Source organism: Phyllobates terribilis, unplaced genomic scaffold (assembly GCF_046119375.1).
Source record: "Phyllobates terribilis strain yellow unplaced genomic scaffold, ASM4611937v1 Scaffold_1__5_contigs__length_1240528914, whole genome shotgun sequence".
NCBI lineage: Eukaryota > Metazoa > Chordata > Amphibia > Anura > Dendrobatidae > Phyllobates > Phyllobates terribilis.
The window spans coordinates 1,175,990,582-1,176,009,503 of record NW_027362761.1 but is presented as its reverse complement, the minus strand read 5'-3'; positions in this window follow the sequence as shown (position 1 = coordinate 1,176,009,503).

Here is an 18,922-nt window from a genome sequence, read left to right as displayed (position 1 = left end):
TTAGTTGGGAGCCACATGGGGGTCAGGGGTGCAGAACACATTCACTGTAGGTCCTAAATACTAATCTGAAGCATCACCAGTCAGGTTTAGGTGCTAGGCCAAGGCTGAGGGTTTGTGTAATTAATAGGCAGGATCCATTGACCTGTAGAGAAGAGCCTGTCATTCAGAGGTACAGACTGGATGGTGCTGTGGAATAGTAGATCACAGGTTGAGAGATGAAATACGGCTCTATGTGAGGAGAAGGGTCCCCTGCTGTAGAAGGGCAGAGCCATGGGGGGAGCACAGTGCGGCTGCTTTTCTGCAGGAGACTGTAAAGATTATTTCACAGAGAAGACTGTGAGCTCCTCCAACAAGGTTGTTTCTAGTGGTCTCAGTTCTAGTACAAGATGGCAATTGGATGGGTCATCATACAGATGTACAGCATGGACTGTCGCTGAAGAGACTGTCGACAGAACAGAAGCGTCACTACTGGTCACGGAAAGTGAAGGAAGCGTCAGAGAACCTCCAGAGGCAGACAAGTGGAGGCAAGTGACCAAAAGAAGCAAGAAGACCATGGAGACACCACCAACCACACAACTGAGAAACAGATTCCAAGAACTTGTGGAGGACGAAGATGGCACACCTAAGGATGAGGCACTACCAGCAAGCAAAGAAGAAAAGAGCACCCAGAAACACCCAAAAGCGACAAGAAAAAGGACAGCCAAGAAGAGAAGAAGAGTGGTGGTGGTGGGAGACTCACTACTGAGAGGAACAGAAGCAGCTATCTGCAGACCGGACATAACCGCAAGAGAAGTATGCTGCCTCCCAGGTGCGAAGATCAAGGATGTTACCGATAGGATACCGAAGCTCATAAGTTCCAAGGATGTCCACCCATTTCTTCTGATACATGTTGGCACCAATGACACGGCAAGGAAGGACCTACTGACAATCTGCAAGGACTTTGAAGCATTGGGGAAGACAGTGAAAGAACTGGATGCCCAGGTAGTTTTTCTTCTATCCTTCCAGTAGACGGGCATGGCGTCAGGAGATGGAACAGGATCCTTGATGTGAACAACTGGCTGAGACGATGGTGCAGACAACAAGGATTTGTATTCCTGGACCACGGTGTGAATTACCTCTATGACGGACTCCTTGCCAGAGACGGACTACACCTCAACAAACCCGGGAAACACACTTCGCCAGGAGACTCGCAACACTCATCAGGAGGGCGTTAAACTAGAAGAAGAGGGGATGGGAAGAAAAACGCCGGACACGAACATGAAACCAGAGAACATACTAATGAAAGATATGAAGTGCGACAAAGAAGGTCCAAGACAAGATACTTGGAAGGGAGGTAAGAAAATTTCGAATACAATCCACAGGGAGAAGATTGGAACAAAACAAAATCGTGTAAACTGCGTGCTAGCAAATGCCAGGAGCCTGACAAACAAGATGGATGAACTGGAAGCAGAAATATCTACAGGTAACTATGACATGGTGGGAATAACCGAGACATGGTTAGATGAAAGCTATGACTGGGCAGTTAACTTACAGGGTTACAGTCTGTTTAGAAGGGATCGAAGAAATCAGAAAGGGGCTGGAGTCTGTCTATATGTAAAGATGTGTCTAAAGCCTACAATACGGGAGGATGTATGGGAGGGAAATGAGGAGGTCGAGTCCTTATGGGTGGAGATATGTAGCACCCTGAGGATTCGGCTGCTACAGGGGTATTGCACCTCAACCCAGAGGTGTGATATTCCACTCCCGGGTAAGGATGGAGTGTGGAACTGAGCTCGGTAGGCTGCATGCACTACACACATCCCATTTCCGAGGAACAGGCCGACGGTACTCCCACTTAGAAATGTGCAGGTACGACCGAGTCTGTTCCTGGCTGGAGTGGGAGGGGGGTGGTACATCCCAAGTAGTGTAGGGGCAGATAGGGGGAGCAGCCTGGGTAAAGATAGGAGCTCATTGGGTGCTGGTCACCTGAGCTCACACATAGAGGGTGTATATAAGGTGGGCACCATCAAAGAACAGGGTCAGTTGCAGAGAGAAAGTCAGCGAGCGGAGGAGAAGAGAGACCCAGAGTGAGAGAGGAGAGAGAGAGACCCAGAGGGGGAAACAGAAGAAAGGACTCTAAGACCCCAAATTAAATCCCCGGGTGAAGAGTCGGCGCAGGGTACCGGAACCCAAGCTGGTGGGGGCAAAAACACACCCCAGCCAGAGACCGGAGGCCGTGGGCAGCGTTTGCCACGGCCACCCACCACATCCACCACGAAGGCACACCACGTGGAGGGTCAGGGAGCCCAAGGCCAAGGGTCTCCCAACAGAAGGCCCGAGGGAGCTGGACCTGGGTGGATCTCTGGTGGGGACGGCCAGAGGAAAGGACAGAAGGAGAGCTCAGGGTCACGCTCCGGACTTATTTGGGGGTTGGCTGGATCCAGAACCTGGTGGACGCAGCACGGCTCGGGAGGTCACTCGAAGCTGGAGTGACCGGAACATCAGCAGTGAGTAAACATCCTAAACTGCATAACCCGACTCTGTCTCTGATTGCCGTCTACACTGCATCACCACAACCCCCATCCTCTGCACCTGATCCCCCTGAGGCTATACCCCCCCCGTTGGGGGTTATACCACCAAAAGCTGCACCTACACCATCAGCCTCAGCGGACCCTGCTGCAGCGGCGGCCATAGTGACCGCAATACAACGGGTGGCGTAGTCGACAATAAAGAACTTATAACATCTGTAGGACTGCCACATACAACTGAGTTTGACACCCTGGGCACGGACCGGGTCACAGCCACTCGGAAGACTACAACCCCCATCTGATCCGGCTCCGGATATTCCCACTAAAGAATATGGCCCAGGGGGCGCGTCAACTTCATGGGGCAAAAAACAATAATAAAATTATCATAGGAGTCTGTTATAAACCACCAAATATAGCAGAAGCCACGGAAAGTCTATTAATGAGACAAATAGACGAAGTAGCAAAAAATAACGAGGTGATTATTATGGGGGACTTCAACTACCCCGATATAGACTGGGAAACCGAAAGCTGTAGATCTCAGAAAGGAAACAGGTTTCTGTCAATTATCAAAGACAATTATTTGTCACAACTTGTGCAGGAACCAACTAGAGGGACGGCCCTTTTAGACTTAAAATTAACTAACAGGCCAGACAGAATAACTGAGGTGCAGGTCGGGGGGCACCTGGGAAATAGTGACCACAACATTATACAATTCCACATGTGCTTCAGTAGGGAGCCCAGCAAGGGAGGCACAAAAACACTGAACTTCAGCTAAGAGATGCCCTTCACCTTATAGACTGGGATAGTATCTTCAGTAATAGGAGCACGGATAGAAAATGGGAAATTTTCAAAACAGTCCTACATAGTCACTGTAGAAGGTACATACCTTATGGGAATAAAAGGGCTAGGAATAGGAGGAAGCCAATGTGGCTAAATAAGGAGTCAAGAGGGCAATGAAAAACAAAAAAAGGGCTTTCGGTAAACTTAAACAAGAAGGCAGCGAGGAAGCGCTAATATCTTATAGGGAAAAAAACAAAATCTGTAAGAAACAAATAAGAATAGCAAAAGAGGAAACAGAGAGACTAATTGCCAAGGAAAGTAAAACGAATCCCAAACTGTTCTTTAACTATATAAACAGTAAAAGGATTAAAACTGATGGAGTTGGCCGATTGAAAAATAACCTGGGTAAAATCATAGAGGGCGATGAGGGTAAAGCAAACCTACTCAATAGCTTCTTCTCCACTGTTTTCACAAAAGAAAACAATTTATCGGAGGAAATGCAGAGTGATAAAGTAAACCCTCCGCTAAATATCACCCACCTAACCCAGGAGGAAGTTCAGAAACGCCTAAATAATATCAAAATAGATCAGTCACCAGGCCCAGATGACATACACCCCCGGGTACTAAAAGAATTAAGTAATATGATAGACAGGCCGCTGTATCTTATATTCAAGCACTCTTTATGGACAGGGACTGTCCCACTAGACTGGCGCCAAGCAAATGTGGTACCAATATTCAAAAAGGGGTCTAAAAGTGACCCTGGGAACTATAGACGAGTCAGCTTAACGTCGGTTGTGGGTAAATTGTTTGAAGGATTTCTTAGAGATGCTATTGTAGAATATCTTAATGATAATAACTGTCTAACTCCATATCAACATGGATTCATGAGGGATCGCTCCTGATGGCCTTCTACGAGGAGGTGAGCTCACAGCTGGACCGGGGAGAGTCAGTGGATGTTGTATACCTTGACTTCTCCAAAGCGTTTGATACCGTGCCACACAAAAGGTTGGTTTATAAAATGAGAATGCTTGGTCTGGGGGATAATGTGTGCAAGTGGGTAAATAGCTGGCTGAGTGATAGAAAGCAGAGGGTGGTTATCAATGGAGTAAGCTCAGGGTGTGTCAGGGTTACTAGCGGGGTGCCTCAAGGGTCTGTCTTGGGCCCTATATTATTTAATATATTTATTAATGATCTAGTGGAAGGGTTGCATAGTAAAATAGCAATATTTGCAGATGATACTAAACTTTGTAAAGTAGTTAATACAGATGAGGATAGGGCACAGCTACAGGAGGATTTAGATAAATTGGGGAGTTGGGCTAAAAAATGGCAAATGGGGTTCAATGCCGATAAATGTAAGGTCATGCACATAGGAAAGAAAAACAGCAGTCACCCATACATATTAAATGGGAAAGCGTTGGGGAAATCTGACATGGAGAAGGACCTGGGCGTCTTGGTTAACAGCAAATTAAATTGGAGTGCCCAGTGTCAGGCAGCAGCTGCGAAGGCAAATAGAGTCATGGCATGCATCAGAAGAGGAATAGGGGCATATGACGAGAACATTGTTCTTCCTCTGTATAAAGCGCTGGTAAGGCCGCACTTAGAATATTGTGCACAGTTCTGGGCTCCGGTGCTCAGGAAAGACATATTGGAGCTAGAGAGGATACAAAGGAGGACGACTAAGGTAATAAAGGGAATGGAGGGACTAGAATACCCAGAGAGTTTGTCAAAATTAGGCCTATTTACGTTGGAAAAGAGAAGGCTTAGGGGAGACCTCATAAACATGTATAAATACATCAGGGGGCAGTACAGAGATCTCTCCCATGACCTGTTTATACCAAGGATGGTGACAAAGACAAGGGGGCACACTATGCGTCTGGAGGAAAGGAGGTTCCTGCACCAGCATAGAAGGGGATTCTTTACGGTCCGAACAGTGAGACTCTGGAACTCTCTGGGAGAGGAAGTGGTGATGTCCAACTCACTTAATGAGTTCAAGAGAGGCCTGGACGCCTTTCTTGAGAACAATAAAATTACATCTTATGCTTAGTGATAGTTAATTAATCCAGGGATTTAATCTGACTGCCAGATTGGAGTCGGGAAGTGAATTTTTCCTCAATGATGTAAATTGGCCTATACCGCATGTTTTTTTTTTGCCTTCCCCTGGATTAACGCTGCGGAATAGCTGCAGTGCACAAGAAATAGGCTGAACTGGATGGACGCTTGTCTTTTTTCGGCCTTATAAACTATGTAACTATGTAACTATGTAACTATGAAGAGGGGTCAGCTGGACTGTTTCATCAGCCTCGGATAGTTAGATGTTAGGAACCTACTGGCACTGTGGCAATAGTCATCCTAACAGGTGCGGACACTGACAGCTTGGGGCCCCTGTGCAATAAATGTGTATTGAGCCCCCTCCTTTTATTGCGAGAAAGCTACATATATATATATATATATATATATATATATATATATATGTATATAGCCACACACATATATATATATATATATATGTATTATATATATTATTATTATTTATTTATATAGCTCCATTGATTCCATGGTGCTGTACCTAAGGAGGGGTTACATACCAAACCCAAATACAGATATCACTTACATTAAACAAACTAACAATGATAGAACGGTACGGAGGGAAGAGGACCCTGCCCTTGCGGGCTTACATTCCACAGGAATGGGACGGAGACAGTAGGTGGGGGGTTGCAGTAGCTCCGGTGTTGAGGTGGCAGCAAGTAAGGTCATGGCAGGCTGTAGGCTTGTTTGAAGAGATGGGTTTTCAGGTTCCGTCTGAAGGATCCAGGTGTGGCGGAATCGGACGTGTTGAGGCACAGAATTCCATAGGATGGGGGATATTCGGGAGAAATCTTGGAGGCGATTGCGTGAGGAACAAATAAGAGTGGAGGAGAGAAGGAGGTCTTGGGAGGACCCGAGGTTACGTGAAGGAATATATCGGGAGATTAGTTCAGAGATGTACGGAGGAGAGAGGTTATGGATGGCTTTGTAGGTCAGTGTTAGTAGTTTGAACTGGATATGCTGGGCAATTGGGAGCCAGTGAAGGGATTTTCAAAGGGGGGTAGCAGAGGAGTAGCAAGGAAAGAGATGGACCAGTCGCATAGCAGAATTAAGGATGTACTGGAGGGGTGCAAGAGTGCTAGCAGGTAGGCCACAGAGGAGGATGTTGCAGTAGTCGAAGCGGGAGATGATGAGGGCATGCACAAGCAGTTTAGTAGATTGAGGAAAGGACTGATTCTGGAAATACTTTTGAGCTGGAGGCGACAGGACGTAGCGAGAGCTTGGGTGTGGGGTTTGAAGGACAGGGCAGAGTCAAGGGTTACTCTGAGGCAGCAGATTGCCAGTACAGGGGAAAGAGTGATGTAATTTATTGTGATAGAAAGATCAGGTGGGAAAGATATGTGAGATGGGGGAAAGATAATGAGTTCAGCTTTGTCCACATTGAGCTTGAGGTACCGGGAGGAGAAGAAGGAGGATATGGAAGAAGGAGGATATGGCTGATAGACATGCTGGGATTCTGGACAGCAGAGAGGTGACATCTGGGCCAGAGATGTAGGTCTGGGTGTCATCAGTGTACTGATGGTACTGGAAGCCATGGGATTTTATGAGCTGTCCGAGGCCAAGGGTATAGATTGAGAAGAGTAGGGATCCTAAGACAGAGCCTTGAGGGGCTCCAAAAGAGAGGGGGCGGGGTGAGGAAGTAGTGTGGGAGTGGGAGACGCTAAATGCGGTTAGAAAGGTATGAGGAGATCCAAGATAGGGCAAGGTCTTTGACGCCAAAGGAAGAGAGGATCTGTAGTAGGAGGCAGTGGACAACTGTATCGAAAGCAGAGGACAGGTCAAGAAGAAGGAGTACAGAGAATTGTCTGTTAGCTTTGGCTGTAAGTCATTGCTGATTTTGGTAAGGGCAGTTTCAGTGGAATGGTGGGGGCAGAAGCCGGATTGTTGATTGTCGAAGAGAGAGTTAGATGAGAAGTGTGAGGAAAGTTCATCAAGCTGCGCACGTCTGTGTCGCACAGAAAGCGCCGGGCAGGCATGAAGCAGAGGATGGATCCCTGGAGCTCCGCTGCCATTTTCTCCTATAGGCTGCAGAGCTGCAAGGATCTCTCCCTGCCCGCTGCGTTTGATGAGGGCAATCTGGCCATGGGCCCCCAGGAGCCACGGGCTCCTGGAAACTGGCCAGACTGACCTCAGTATTATCCACCCTGCAAGGCACCCCTTGCATCGCCGGGCCCCAGTGCAGTTGCACCGGCTGTACCGGCGGTATGTCCGCCCCTGTATCCTAGTAAGGAAACCATTGGAACCCTGGAATAGCTGTAGACAGGTCTGATAGTAAACCAGATAGAGCCCCAGTTTTTGTATATTGCACTCTGATTGGCTGATGCTTCTGCATGTCACAGTGTAGTGAAGCTCTCACATCAGCCTGGCAGCCAAAACGCTGCCTTGTCTGCCGCTCTGCCACTGATGTACATAGGAGATATCTAAGGGAGTGAGTAACAATCTTGAGTACCGGCAACAGAAGAGAGAGAACTCGCTATCCTCACTTCTCCAGTTACACCAGTTGTGTGCAGACAATTCAGGGAGGTAGATGTAAAGAAACCCCGGAGCACTAAGCAGAGAGGGACATGACTTTTAACTCCTGCAACTTTGTTTGTATAGCTGTGCAGACTTTAAGCAATAGCGATTCTGCTTTAAGAGGAAGGATCACAGTATTGTCTGGTGTCTTACTGTGAGAATAGTGGGGCTTACATAGAGGAGGAAACTCCCTGACTTGTCTTTCTTTCTTTCTTTCTTTCTTTCTTTCTTTCTTTCTTTCTTTCTTTCTTTCTTTCTTTCTTTCTTTCTTTCTTTCTTTCTTTCTTTCTTTCTTTCTTTCTTTCTTTCTTTCTCTCACTGGATGATATGGAGGAAATGACGCGCCCCCTGGGCCATGGTGTACTTGGCAGCCGGGCCTATGGATGCCGGTATGGGGGATATCACGGTGGCTGGCCAGGTCTGTAACCCAGGGCGGTCAATGAAAAGGAGGATTATTTATAGGACATTTGGAAAGTTCGTAACGCCACCTGTGGATTGCGGCTAAAGGGAGCCGCCGCTGCGGAGCAGTCCTCTGGAGCTGGTGTCACGGCAGCAGGGATGGTGTGGCTCTCCACAGGTAGAGCAAGCTCCAGGGCAGTGTAGGGGTAAATGGTGGATACTGGTGAGAGTCGACAGGACGGCCCCAGATGAAAGATGGACACTCACATGGGGATAAGCTTCAGTACCTTTACTGGTGATGGTGCAGGCACGGTCCAGGGTACTCCGTGCGAAGGGCGCACTTTTGGACTCTCCCCAGTGAGTGGGTGTAGGGCCTCCTGATCCGTGGCTTTGCTCCTATGCTTCTGACCTGCCTGGAGCTAGGCCTAGTGTGGTTACTGTCTCTCTCTCCTTTACACCTTCTTACCTGGTGGTAGGGCCTTCTCCTGGAGATCACTCTCCCTGGACACTGGGGCCTCCGTGACTCCTAGCCCTGGTACTGTAGTCAGCTTTTGGTAAACCTGGGACCTGTAGTCCTCCAGGGATTCCGGTGGTCCCTACTGGGTATAAAGAGACCCCGTAGGCTCAGACCCGGTGTCCGGTATATATCTCGGGGTGAGCCTGGTATGCTCCTCTGCCCCCTCTGTTACTCCTTCCTTCTCCTCTTGCTTTCGGCCACACTCAGGGCCCTCACTAGGCTTCAGTGCATGCTGTAGGCCTAACTTGCCTCACACAGCAGCCTGTGTGCTGCTCTCTCACTGAGCACACTGAACTGTAACTCTAATCTGAGCTGCCTGGCTCCACCTTCCCTATATATATGTCCCTAACGGGCTCCCTCTGCTGGTATGAGGTGGAAGGGTGGAGGGGTGTGAATGTAGTGAGGGCCTCTTGTGGAGAAGTCCATCCATGCACCCTTCTGGGTTTTGTGGCACCAGTGCACAGCAGGGCGCCACATTCCCCCCTGGTAAAACTCAGTACTCCTGGACTGAAGCATTTTGTAAAAACAGGTTAACAAAAATAACAATTACAAGTATAATAACATTAGAGTTACAGCAAGTCCCATAACCTGGTGTCCATTTCACCGATGAAGGAACATGAGGAACATGAGGGACCCGCCTGAAAACCCTCAACGTAGGCCCTGGGCGTGGCTACAGGGCATAGGTGATCCAGGTGCTGGACCACGTCTTCGGCCACGCCAAACGGGTTTTTGTTCAGTGGTCACTTAAGGGGCACTCCAGGAAGTGCAACTATGTACATGACAGTTTTTGGGGCTGCTCATAGTCCTCAGCCACCGAGTCCTTGTACCCTTACGGGTAACTAAATAAACACATATTTTTCAGTTTATACGATAAACATTATGCAATACCCTACTGGGTAACTATTTACACTGCCAGTGTTCCTCTATTCACTCCCTATACCTGACAAGGGTCTGGCCTTTTGTGCTACGCGATGACCTACGTAGCACTGGGATGCGTGTAGTGTGGATGCTTGCGCTATTTTCCGCTCTATGTGTTGGTGGACTGCAAGACTGCCTCAACCTCTCTACGGGACTGGCAAGTACACTGGTTACTGGGCGCACTGGCTCTGCCTCCACGGGTGATCCTTCTTCCAGGGATTCTTCCTGAGCAGGCTCTTCCGGGGCACTTACAGGTCTTACTTGCAGTGGAGAGTCTTCTGTCTGTTGGTAGAAGTGTAGCACAGGTATTATTTCCGCTCCATCCAGTTGAGGCCAATCTTCCGCGAAATCTCCTAAGACAGTATGGAGTATTTCTTCTTTAGGCTCCTCCGGTACGGTGAGAGGCACTTCCTCTTGAGGCTTCAGCGGACTTGGGCAAAACTTCAGATGGTCTCTTGATACCGTTGCAGTTGTTCTTCCTCCGTCTTTGCTAATTAGACAGGTTTTCCTATTGTCGAATATAGAGTTCAACACAGTGTAAGGTTCCCTTTCCCACTGGTCGTCAAGCTTGTGGCTTCTTCTCTTTCGTTTCAGCACAACTTCTCCAGATGTCAACGGTTCGGCTGGTGCACTCTTGCTGTACTGCGCTTCCTGCTTATCTCTCACCCTATTTAGACTGTCTTCGACACAGGCTTGTACTCTCTTGTACTGCTCCTGTCGGGTCGTATCCCAGTCTTAAGTGGACATATCTGCTTCTGGCTCTACCACTTCAAGGTCCATGGGCAACTTTCCGGGTCTTGCTCTCATGAGGTACGCTGGAGTAAAATTGGTGGAACTCACAGGTATGTGATTGTACAGATCTATCAGGTCAGGTAGTTTATCTGGCCACTGGTTTCTTTCTTCTAGAGGTAAGGTCTTCAACAGGTCGATGACTATGTTATTCATCTTTTCATATAACCCATTAGTTTGGGGGTGGTACGGTGTAGTCCAGATCTTCTTACACCCTTACAGATGGCAAAACTCTCTGAACAGCTCGGCTTCAAAGGCAAGGCCTTGATCCGTCAGCACCTTTTCCGGGTATCCATGGGGCCTGCAGAAGTATGCTTGAAACGTTCTTGCTGCAGTTCCTGCCGTCAGATCCTTGACAGGGGCTACCACCAGGAACTGGGAGTAGTGATCCACCATGGTCAGGGCATACGAGTAGCCTGACCTACTAGGTGACAGCTTGACGTGGTCCAGAGCGACGATCTCCAGGGGCTGGGGTGTCTTGATGGACTGCAGGGGTGCTTTCTGGCTGCTGTAGTATTTTCTTCTGAGGCTACAGGGTCCACAATTCCGGCACCACCTCTCTATGGAACTACGCATTCCAACCCAATAGAACCCATTCTTCAGGAGGGTTTCCAGCTTCTTCCAGCCAAAGTGCCCTTCTTGATCGTGGTAGGCCTCCAACACCATCTGGATGTCTGTCCTGGGCACTACGATCTGCCATACCATCTCATGGGTCCTGGGGTTGACATACCTTCGGCACAGCTTCTCTCTATAGATGAACAGCCGGCTTCTCTCATTCCACAGTTGCTTGGCTCGTGGAGAAGCGTCCTTCTCCAGGGAGAAACCTTCCTGGGTTATCAGTTCTTTGATACGGCTGACAACCGGGTCGCTGTCCTGGGTCTCCTTCCAACTGTGATGAGGTAACGGGTTTAGTGTCTTACCGCGATACCTCCTGGAGGTGCGCTGCTCGTGGACCATCCCATTTCTGTGGAAGGCAGGTAGCTCAATCTCCTCCAGGTCATCCAGTTCTTCTTTGGTGTCTGACTGGTGAGGCATTCTAGATAGGGCATTGGTGTTGGCGTTCTTGTGGCCTGCCCGGTACTTGATGGTGAACTGATAGTTTGACAGACGGGCCATCCAACGCTGTTCCATGGCTCCCAACTTGGCTGTCTCTAGATGCGTCAAGGGGTTGTTGTCAGTATAGGCCGTGAACTTAGTGGAGGCCAGGTAGTGCTTGAATCGTTCAGTGATGGCCCAGACCAAGGCCAGGAACTCCAACTTGAAGGAGCTATAGTTTTCTTGATTCCTCTCGGTAGGACGAAGCTTCCTCCTGGCATAGGCAATCACCTTCTCTTTGCCATACCGCTTCTGGCTTAACACAGCTCCTAGTCCCTCGTTGCTGGCATCAGTGTACAGCAGGAAAGGTTGGCTGTAGTCAGGGTAGGCCAGGATCTCTTCACCAGTCAGGATCTCTTTCATCACTGCAAAGGACTCAGCCTGCTCTTTTCCCCACTGGAAGGGGGGGTTCTTGCCTCTGTTGGACTGTCCTACCAGGAGATCTTGCAAAGGCGCTGCCTTCTTGGTGTAGTCCTTTACAAATCTCTGGTAGTACCCGACCAGTCCCAGGAACTGACGTACCTCCTTGAGATTCTTCGGCTCCGGACATTTCTGGATGGCAGTGACCTTCTCTGGGTCTGGTGCTACTCCTTCTGGACTGATGATGTGCCCCAGGTACTGAACCTTCTGTTTGAGCAGGTGGCACTTGGAAGGTTTCAATTTTATCCCATACCGGGACAACGACTCAAATACCTCCGCCAAGTGCTTCAAATGGTCCTCATACATCTTGGAGTACACGATCACGTCATCCAGGTATAGCAGTACGGTCTCGAAGTTACGGTGTTTCAAACAGCACTCCATAAATCTCTGGAACGTTCCAGGGGCATTGCAGAGTCCGAACGGCATGCTGTTGAACTCGCAGAGTCCCATCGGGGTAGTGAAGGCCATTTTCTCCCGGTCCTCCTCAGCAACTGCTACTTGCCAGTACCCACTAGTGAGGTCAAGGGTAGAGAAGTAATTTGCAGACTTTAGTGCAGCCAGGAATTCTTCTATAAGGGGTAAAGGGTATGCATCTTTATGTGTTATGCGATTTACTTGTCTGCAATCTACACACATCCTCATGCTTCCATCCTTTTTCCTGACCAGGACCAGGGGAGCTGCCCAGGGGCTACAGCTATCTCTTATTACCCCTGCTCTCTTCATATCATGCAACATTTCCTTTGCTTTCTGGTAGTGTGCTGGTGGTATGGGCCTGTAACGTTCTTTGATGGGTGGATGGTCACCTGTGGGTATATGGTGTTGTACCCCTTTAATCCTCCCAAAATCCAGTGGGTGTTTGCTGAATACCTGTTCGTATTCCTGGATCACCCTGTGTACACCTTGTTTTTGATGGACAGGAGTGGCGTCCGTCCCAATATGGAGCTGTTGACACCAATCCTCCATCTGGGTTTCGGAGTCATTGTCCTCCACTGTACCTGATGGGGTCAAGGATTCCACTGTGTGTATGGCATCATCATTCACAGTATACAACCTGGTACACAGTGGCGTATCTTGGTAGCTTAACTTCATCCTCCCCACAATTTAGGAGATGTACGGATACCCTCCCATTGCATACATCAACCACCCCCCTGGCAGTTAAGAGTGTAGGTCTGTGCTCGGAGCTAATAGGCTCTACTACCGCCTGGTAGTTCTGTCCTTTGAGACCTATTGCTCCCCAATACCAACTCATCATTTCACTCATCGGGGGAATCACAATGGGTATCGGGTCTGTCACCCGTACATTACCAATCTCACCACCGGTTAGCTTTACCTGTTGCTGGTACAGGAGGGCTCGTATCTCTCTCTGGAGCACCTTCCTCTGCCCTGGTTTGGTGGTGTCAGCAATCTGTTGGAGCAAAAACAACACTTCTCCCAAACAGTTACCGACAATATTTGTACCTAGTATCATATACAAGTCTGTATCACCAGGGTTAGACTCCACTACGATCAGTCCTTGGTTCTTTAGTTCCACTCTCCCCACCTTCACTGTCACGTCCTTAACCCCTACTAGGTTAAGAGGAAGGCCGTTAGAGGCATACACGGAGAGGTTCGGGGCTGGCAGCTGGAGTTCATCTATGGACCAGTAGAGGACATCAGGTATGATAGTTACCTGCGAGCTGGTGTCCAGTAATGCAGGTGTTGCTATCCCGTCCAGCACGATGGACAGGAAAGGCCTTCCTCCTACGAACCGGTGATACTAGCTTGATGGGCCTGGTTGATTTACTCCTGGGTGTCGGCCCTCGGCCCCAGGGTTTGCTCGTTTAAAGGACAGCTCCGTGCTGTGTGGCCTGCCTTATGGCAGCCGTAGCAGATGAAGTCTCCTGGAGGGCGACGTTGGTCGTTGGTCATCCCACGGGGTGGCGTTGTCCTCCTCCGGGGTGGCGTTGTCCTCCTACGGGGTGGAGTTGTCCTCCTTTTTCTCCTCATCCAGGGGACATCCTCAGGGCTGTCGGCCAGTAGGATCCTTCCTTCCTGCTCAGGCTCCGTCTGTAGCTGCAGGGTGCTCAGGACAGTGGCCAGGGTTTTACTTAACTGGTGCACTTCAGAGCGCAGGCTGTCCAGCTCGCTAGGAGGCACTGTTTGCATTTTGGTTTCAGCCGTTAATGAAGGAGCAGTGGGTTCTGCGGGCACTGGGGTGGCCCCACCCTGGTAACGCTGGATAGCAGTATCTGTTGTTTCCAGGGGCTGCAGACCCTTTATAGCCATGTCCTTAAGGGTGTCAAAGGTGGCCTTTGGATGATCCAGGGCCCACCACCGTACGGTTCTACTCTCCTCCTGGGACCTCAACCCCCGCATGAACTGTTCCGACAGCATTTTATTTTCATCTTGTATGCTGGCTGGACTAATCTGTTTCAGGGCCCGCAGGGCCTCCTGTAAGCGCCAGGCGTAGTCCCGGATACAGTCCTCAGGTTTCTGGACACAGTGGTAGAACCTCATCCAGAGATCCGTCTCAGTGCGGCTTTCAAACACGGTTTGCTGTCTTTTAAAGATGATGGATACTGATTCCTGGCCTGCGGCTGGCCAGGTTTCAACTTCCCGCTGTGCAGCACCAGTCAATTGTCCTAACACAACAGCGGCTCTCTGCTTGCCCGTCATAGAATACATGTCCAACACACCGCATATTTTTCTCTTGAATCCAGACAGGGTGTCTGGTTTGCCATTATACTGGGGTAGCCATTTCACTCCAGGGATATACGGCAGGGCCATGGGTATCAACGGGGTCATGACCCCTGCCGGTGGAGAGGCCGTTTCGGCCTGTGCAGCGCCGTGCATAGGTTGGGCATCAGAAGCGTTAACTCGTGCTCCGGCGGCTTGCTGGTCATCGGCCATGGTTGCGCCCCCCTAGTAAACCACAGCCTACCTTCTTCACTTCTTATCAGGTAGGTCGCAGCTCCGCGGGCGACGGTCTTCTTCCAAGACCTTGCGTCGCTCGCATCTGATGTTAGAGCGTCCTCTGGACTCCTTCCAGGACCTGATGCTTCCTGGTTCGACGTCAGGGGCGAGGCGTGTCCTAGGCTTCGCGCGCTTCCAGCGGTTACGCCTCTCGGGTTCCCGCGGTGACGCCCCTCTTCTTCCCGCGCGGCAATGGGAAGATGGCGGACAATGGCGGGAAAATCTCGGGAATGGCGGGAAACCTTCACCACAGTGAGTACTACAGTCTTTTAAGGCGCACAGTACCCGGTGGCAACGGGCACGGAATCCTGTTCGTGACTCCAAGTCTTGACGCGCCCCCTGGGCCGTGGGGTACTCGGCAACCGGGCCTATGGATGCCGGTATGGGGGATATCACGGTGGCTGGCCTGGTCCGTGACCCAGGGCGGTCAATGAAAAGGGGGATTATTTATAGAACATTTGGAAAGTTCGTAACGCCACCTGTGGATTGCGGCTAAAGGGAGCCGCCGCTGCGGAGCAGTCCTCTGGAGCTGGTGTCATGGCAGCAGGGATGGTGTGGCTCTCTACAGGTAGAGCAAGCTCCAGGGCAATGTACGGGTAAATGGTGGATGCTGGTGAGAGACGACAGGACGGCCCCAGATGAAAGATGGACACTCACACGGGGATAAGCTTCAGTACCTTTACTGGTGATGGTGCAGGCACGGTCCAGGGTACTCCGGGTGAAGGGCGCACTTTTGGACTCTCCCCAGTGAGCGGGTGTAGGGCCTTCTGATCCGTGGCTTTGTTCCTATGCTTCTGACCTGCCTGGAGCTAGGTCTAGTGTGGTTACTGTCTCTCTCTCCTTTGCACCTGCTGACCTGGTGGTAGGGCCTTCTCCTGGAGATCACTCTCCTTGGACGCTGGGGCCTCCGTGACTCCTAGCCCTGGTACTGTAGTCAGCTTTTGGTAAACCTGGGACCTGTAGTCCTCCAGGGATTCCGGTGGTCTCTACTGGGTATAAAGGAACCCCGTAGGCTTGGACCCGGTGTCTGGTATATATGTCGGGGTGAGCCTGGTATGCTCCTCTGTCCCCTCTGTTACTCCTTCCTTCTCCTCTTGCCTTCGGCCACACTCAGGGCCCTCACTAGGCTTCAGTGCGTGCTGTAGGCCTAACTTGCCTCACACAGCAGCCTGCGTGCTGCTCTCTCACTGAGCACACTGAACTGTAACTCTAATCTGAGCTGCCTGGCTCCACCTTCCCTATATATATGTCCCTAACGGGCTCCCTCTGCTGGTATGAGGTGGAAGGGTGGAGGTGTGTGAATGTAGTGAGGGCCTCTTGTGGAGAAGTCCATCCATGCACCCTTCTGGGTTTTGTGGCACCAGTGCACAGCAGGGTGCCACAGAAACATCATCCGCCCTCCCACCCTATTATAATCACTGTCCTACAACACTTTATTCAACAGTAACTTGTATATTGAGGAATGCTTTATCGTATTTGTTTAATTAGCCACTGTATGTCTTGTACCATGTCCAATTTTATCATGGCTATAAAGAGTTAGTGACGCGCCCGGGGGGATATGGGGGAAGCTCAGTACCTGGGCCTTTACCTTCTTGGGATGTCACGGCAGTCGGCTCCCGGGCCCGTACCCTGGGGTCACTCTTTAAAAGGGGTTTGTTAACTGTTTTGTCTCGTGACACCACCTGTGGCTCCTGGTAATGGATACCAGCGCTGCTGCAGACCTCCAGGGGTGATGGGATGGCAGCTGAGATGTTTCTGCTCCCCACAGGCGGAGCAGGCCCCGGGGCAGGGTTGATGGAAGGGATGCAGGTGAGAGGTGGCTCGGTCGGGTCAGGGGAATGAAGGACATGCACACAGGGGATTCGCTTCAGTACCTTTACTGGTGTAACGGCAGGTATGGTCCTGGGTACCTAGTAGGAAGGGTGCACTTCTGGACTCTCCCCATTGAGCGGGTAGTAGGCCTCCTGGTCCGTTTCTTCCTTTCCCTAAAGCTTCTGGCCAGCCTGGAACTAGGCCTAGCTTCTGTACTGTTTCACTCTCTCTCCTGTCTGCTTGGTAGTAGGACTTTTCTCTGGCTACCACTATCCCTGGACGCTGGGGCCTTCGTGGTTCCTAGTTCTGTAAAATGATGGTCGCTTCAGGTTGACCAGGGCTCAGGAATCCTCCTGGTATGCCGGTTGTCCCTACTGGTTGTAGAGGACCCTGTAGGCGCTGACCCGGTGGTGTCCGGCTTGTGTCCTGGGGCGAGCTTTAGATGCTCCTCTGCCCCCTTCACTCCTCTCTCCTTGCCTCTGGCTACACTCGGTGCCCTCAACACAGCAGCTCACGTGCTGCTTCTTCACTGGTCTCAGTGCAAGCACACTCTCTGCCTACCTAACTCCACCCTCTGTATATATATCCCTAACAGGGCTCTCTCTGGTGGTGTGAGGTGGAAGGGTAGAGGTGTCTGTTATGTAATGAGGGTCTCTTGTGGAGAAGTCTGTCCATGCACCCTTTTGGGTCCTGTGGTACCTGTGGGTAGCCGGGTGCCACATTAGCATTGGCATTAACCTTCTAAACCCAAGGGAAGGGTTATAAGTGGGTGACAGGGACGGTCATGCGCCTCTTCCCTCTTTGTGCACATAATGTTGTATTCTGTGTTCATATCTGAGTATGCATATGACCTGATGTCTGATGTATTAGTTACAGGGTCAGTAAAGGTTAAGTGAAAGTAGAGTATTAGATTAGTAGAAGGGTAGTGCAGAGGTGGGCACTATAGCATAGAGAGTATGCAGTTATAAGTTAGGAAAGAGTTCGGGGTTTAGGAGCTGCTACAGTGTGAGAGGAGCAGAATCATTGTACAACTAAGGGGCTTCCTGATTGCAGGCAGTTCTAGTGGGAGTTGGTGAGAGTCAGAGGAAGAGATGTGACAGAGCAGTAGTTGGAGGTCCAGGTGGGACACCAGTAGCACGGTCTGTCCAGCAGCCGAGGAACGTCAGTCAGGAATTCTGAAATAGACTCTCCCTTAATGTTCAGGGCCTACGGTCCACAGGAGCCAGCAGAGAAGCTTATTTCAAAATCTTCCCAGAAGGGAAAGTCGGACGGGGATTAGTACAGAAAAGACAGTATGGGACTCTTAAAACTGCAGAGCGTGTCATAGGCCAAAATGTTGACTATGGAAGGGACTGCTCAGGACAAATGGACAGTGAAAATCACTACGTGCGGTGCAATAAACCGTAACCCTGGAAAAGTATGTGATCAATGCTGCATGCTGTATGAAGTTGAATCCAAACGTACAAGTAAATTTTTTTTTATAGAACGAAGTGGAAGTCCCTAAATTTGTGTGCGGCGGTTCTTGAGGTGGAAGAACCAAAGACATCATGAATCTGTGATTGAAACGTGAGTGTTACACACCACAGGCACAGCACAGGAGAATTGAGACTTTGTCTTTGTCAGGGAGCCAGGGTGTAGGTACAGATCAGCCCCTCACCACAACTACCACCCTGAGCCCCTCACAGGGCAATCTTTCAGCCATGGTTCCCTAGAGGCTTCCTCCACAGGGGTTTTTTACTCTCCTGAGTGCTGTAGGATTACTCTTTGTGAGTTGGAGATTGGTCAAGTTTGCCCTTTCAGGGGCATCTACTTTGTAAATTTACCAAAGTAATTTTGTGACGCTGAGTCACTTTTCACGGCCAGGCCGTGAGACGGGATAGTCAAGGAGTCTGAAGTCAAAGCCAGGAGGGTACGTCATAAACAGAGGGAAGAGACAAAGGCCTAGTCAGGTAACGTTCCGTAGATCAGAATACTAGGAGGAAAGCAGATCAGAGCAGAAGGGGTTAAACAGACGGATGGTCAGAACAAGGTCCAAGGTCAGGCAACAGAAGATCAATAAACAGAACACAAGGCATAGAAAGCAAACCACACACTAGCTGAACGTAGGTCTGGCATTCAACTGGGATAATGAACA